Raw genomic sequence first — 4,983 nt, forward strand, 5'->3', positions numbered from 1 at the left:
ATCCCAGGGTCCGGAATTGGGTCCCTCATCGGGCTCCCTGTGAGGAGCCTGCTTCTCCCTCTGCCTGTGTCTCTGCCTCTCTCTCTCTCTCTGTGACTATCATAAATAAATAAAAATTAAAAAAAATAAAATAAAATAAAATAAAATAAAATAAAATAAAATAAAATGGCAGCAATCATTTATTGAGTGCTCAGCTGTCTCAAGGCTTCATACATATGAATCCTATGAAGTAGGTTCTATTTACTGTCCCCATGTTGCAGAACAAAGCAAGTAAAGCACAGAAAGGTCCCACACTGTCTACTTTGGGGATTCAAACCCAGAGTCTCGCTCCTTTTATTCAATAAATACTTGCTGAACATTTACTATGTGCCAGGCACTGTCTAAACACTTATTACACAATGGTGGGTAAATAATAAATTTACATGGGATCCCTGGGTGGCGCAGCGGTTTGGCGCCTGCCTTTGGCCCAGGGCGCGATCCTGGAGACCTGGGATCGAATCCCACGTCGGGCTCCCGGTGCATGGAGCCTGCTTCTCCCTCTGCCTGTGTCTCTGCCTCTCTCTCTCTCTGTGACTATCATAAATAAATAAAAATTTAAAAAAAAATAAAATAAAATAAATTTACAAATATGCTGTACTACCTCCCTGAGGTTGCGTGAACAGAAGCTAAGGTCATCTTCATGGTTAGAGAGGATGCTCAGTACTCTAGAGCACTATTGGTCCAGTTACCAAAGAAAAGGAGTAGGAGTAGCCACTCTGCTGAGAAGGTGGTAGGCCCTGGGGCTCATGACCCCTATCTGATAGGGTGGTCAGCAGCCAGCTCTGCCACAGTCACTCAGGGGCTGGCAGCTAAAGGCAGAGCAAGGGAGAGAGGGCTACCATCTTGCACCAGCTGCTCCAGGCAGGTGGGCTAGGGGCCATGTCACCCTCAAAGGTATGGACTAGGGTTGGCACGTGTGTTAGAGAGATCTTTGGAGGCTTTCTTCAATTCATAGGCCAAGGGAAGAAAGACATTGTCTGAGTCTGTGGCAGGCTCTATAGAGCCCCTGCCCATGCCCTTCTACTCAGTTCCTTTCTTCTCTCCCTTTGCCCAAGAACCTCCCTGAAATGCTGCCTCCTCCAAAAAGCCTTCCAGAAATGACAGGAGTTAATGCTTTTCCTTGCGTCTGATCCATGTGCTGATGGATAGACCGACCCAGGGCTTCTCCAGTGTTTTTGTCAAACTGTCAATCCAAGTCAGGGAGTATGACCCCTTATCCACGTGTAGGTCCATGCCTCCTGACACGATGATCAAAATTTTTGATACTTGATTGTTTACCTTCAAATATATATATATATATGTGTGTGTGTGTATATATATATATATATATATATATATATATAATTTTTTTAATATTTTATCTGGGGCACCTCGGTGGCCCAGTGGTTTAGCATCTGCCTTCAGCTCAGGGCATGATCTCAGGGTCCTGGGACTTGATCCAACAAGGAACCTGGTTCTCCCTCTGCCTACATCTCTGCCTCTCTCTCTCTGTGTTTCTCATGAATAAATAAACAAAATCTTTTTTAAAAATAAAATATTTTATTTATTTATAAGAGAGACAGAATGTGTATATGTAAGACAGAGCACAAGGGGGTTAGGGGAGGAGGGAGAAGGAGAAGCAGACTCCCCACTGAGCCAGGAGCCTGAGGACACTGAGGCCAGGCTGGATCCCAGCACCTGAGCTGGGATCATGACCTGAGCTGCAGGTAGATACTTAATCGACTGAGCCACCTAGGCACCCCATTTAAGTATGTATGTATGTATGTATGTATTTGAGAGAGTGAGTGATTGAAGGGGGAGGAAGGAGCAGAGGAGGAGGGAGATGGAGGGGGAAAGAATCTCAAGCAGACCTGTGCTGAGCAGAGTCCAACCACAGCAGTGGCTAACCTGTCTTCCAGAACCGGGACAGGCCTCCTTCTGTGGTACCCCCACCCCCACCCTGCATGTTGCTGTGAGAACCAAGCTGACCCACTGCTATTCTCACACTGACCCTGATCTCAGACCTCAAAGTTCTTGGCTCAAGGCTGGCTCAGAGGAAAGAATCCAGGACAGGCTGACTGACAGAGGCCCCTTACCCCTCTGTGCTCTCGGTCAAGGAGCCCCTGAGGCTGGTTACCTTAAGCCAGAGCCCAGTCTGCAGGTTCCCTAGGCCTCCGATACCAGCCTGGATTTCACAGGTCATCAGGGATGGGAGGGGGGTGGCGGGTGGGACTTGGGGCAGGGACACCAAGGAGAGATGTGCTATAGTCACAGGGGAGAGCTGGGGGTGGGGATAGATGATGACTGCCCTGACCCCACCCTGTGGGGCCCCAGCACTCCCCACTCCCTCAGCTCCCCACCCTCCTAATGACGCACTGACCCCTGCCCTCCACCTCACTGCCCTCACCCTTGATGGGGAGGTGGCGGAAATGCTGGCAGCCAGAGGCCTGTCAGAAACCCTTTAGTTCTGGGGTCTGACCAGGCTTCATGGGTCCATCTGGGGCCCCAGAGGGCCCTGTGTCCAGGCTGCCCTGTCTGTGGGGCAAACATCCACTGAACAGAACCTCTGGAGGCAGAGGAGGAGGTGTCCCAGGGGTTCTGAACCATTGGACTTCGGGCATTTGTGACTTTGCTTCTCAACCCCGGCAGCATAGAGATGCACCTGGGGAAGTTTTTAAAGCCCTGATGGCTAGGCGTCAGCCCCAAGGAAACTGGTGGACTCAACTCTGGGAAGAAGCTAGGGCAATCTTCTGCTTTTAAAGCTCTGCAGGTGAGGGGCACCTGGGTGGCTCAATGGTTGAGCATCTGCCTTCAGCTCAGGTCCTGATCCCGGGGTTCTGAGATCGAGTCCTACATTGGGCTCCCTGCAGGGAGCCTGCTCCTCTCTCTGTCTCTGTCCATGTCTAATGAATAAATAAATAAAATCTTTTAAAAATAAATAAATAAAGCTCTGCAGGTAATTCTAATGCACAGCCAGGAGCAAGAATCCCTGCCTGATGGAATCATGCAGACAGGAGGATGGAGACTCTCACTGGGCAGAGGGTCAGGGAAAGATGCTGCCCTTTCTGGGGCTTCAGGGCAGGTAATATACCCTGAGACTCCTTCTTTAAGTCCATTATCAACACAGTGCAGTAAAAGGTTGTGGCTAGAAGCATGAGCAGGTGCTGGCTCTTGCTCCCCCTTTCTCTGCCTTGAGCAAACTGGCTTTTCAGGGCCTTAATTTCTTTATCCATAAAACAGAGAATAGTTGCCACGTGGCAAATACTCATGATAATTAAGTGATTAAGGCTACATACTCCTGAGTGTATAGCAAGTAATCAATAAAAGGTATCCATTTGGGGGCACCTGGGTGGCTCAATCAGTTGGGTGTCTGCCTTCGGCTCGGGTCACGATCCTGGGGTCCTGGGATCGAGCCACACATTGGGCTCCCTGCTCAGTGGGGAGCCTGCTTCTCCCTCTCCCTCTGCCACTCTATCAGCTTGTGCTCTCTTGCTCTCTCGAACTTGCTCTGTCAAATAAATAAATAAAATCTTTCTAAAAATGGTAGTCTTTTGTCATAAAAAAAAGAAAACCTCATTTTTATACCTCTGTTCATAGCAGCATCAGTCACAATAGTTAAAACATGGAACCACCAAATGTCGATGGCAGGTAAAGGGATGAGCAAAATGCAGTTTTACACACAACAGAATATTAATCAGCCTTAAAAAAGGAAGGAAATCCTAACTTACACTACCACACTACCTCAAGGATTAACCTTGGGGACATTTTGCTAAGTGAAGTAAGCCAGTCATTAAAAAATAGTACTGTGTGATTCCACTCACATGAGTACTTGGAGTAATAAGTATCATAGAGATAGAGAGTAGAATGTGATTCCCTGGGACTGAGAGGAGAATAGAATGGGGCCTTAGTATTTACGGGGACAGAATTTCAGTTTTACAAGACAAAAGATATCTGGAGGTGAATGGTTGTGATGGTTGCACAACGTTATGAAAGTATTTAAGACAGCTGAGCTTTACACTCAGACGTTAAACTTTATGTTATACCTACTTTACCAAAATAAAACAAAATGTGAAGGGGAAACAAACCAAAGCCAGAATTGGCGATCCAGCTGACTACAAGCTTGAGGAAGGCTGCTCCCAGGGAAGAGCAGACACATGGACCCGCCTTCAGGCCTCCCGTTCTGAGACAGATACAGCAGGGCAGATGCACAATGAATGAACCCAGGATTTACACAGCCAATAAACAGGAAATAATAGATAGGTTTAAATATTTACACGGCATGCAGGCTTCTGGGTGAGGACGTCGTTGGGGAGGGCAGAGAGGAAGAGGGGGAGGAAGGGGAGGAGACCCAAGGAGAATGGAAGCCTCAATTTAAAAAATGGGGGTTGAAGCCGCCCAAAGGCATTTCAAGTGCACCAGGAAAAGAGGGACAGCTGTAGGAGGGGGAAACCCCTGTCCAGACCCAGGAGAGTGCGACAGAAGCCTGGGTCATGCTGTCCCTTCCTTCCACGGAGATCCTTGTTTACCCTGCAAGGCTGGAAGAGAATGTAATCAAATTATGACTCGTTATTCTAAATTACTGTCTCCAGTGGGGAAGGCAAGCAGGCAGGGAGCCTGGAAACGGGGAAACAAGTTGTTTTCCAGGACATCGTTTATTTGCTCATTCTCCGGCTCCCTCTGTCCCCAAGCCCTTTCCCTTCCTTTCTGCCTTTCCCCATCCTGGCCTCTCCCTCCTTCCTCCCTGGGCTCTCTTCCCTCTACCTCAACCCCCAGTTCCAGGGCAGACTCAGGGTGAGGGGAGCAGAGCAGGCCCTGCTTAGTCTCAGCAGGTGACCACTGGGAGGACCACAGGAATACCCTGTCCCCCAGGACTACCTGACCAACCAAACAGAATGTTCTCAGCCCCTCCCACCTCCCAGCCACAGAGAACAAATACAATCTATTTCTAGACGACAGGTCATTTGA

This window comes from Canis lupus, chromosome 7, assembly GCF_048164855.1.
Source record: "Canis lupus baileyi chromosome 7, mCanLup2.hap1, whole genome shotgun sequence".
Taxonomy (NCBI): domain Eukaryota; kingdom Metazoa; phylum Chordata; class Mammalia; order Carnivora; family Canidae; genus Canis; species Canis lupus.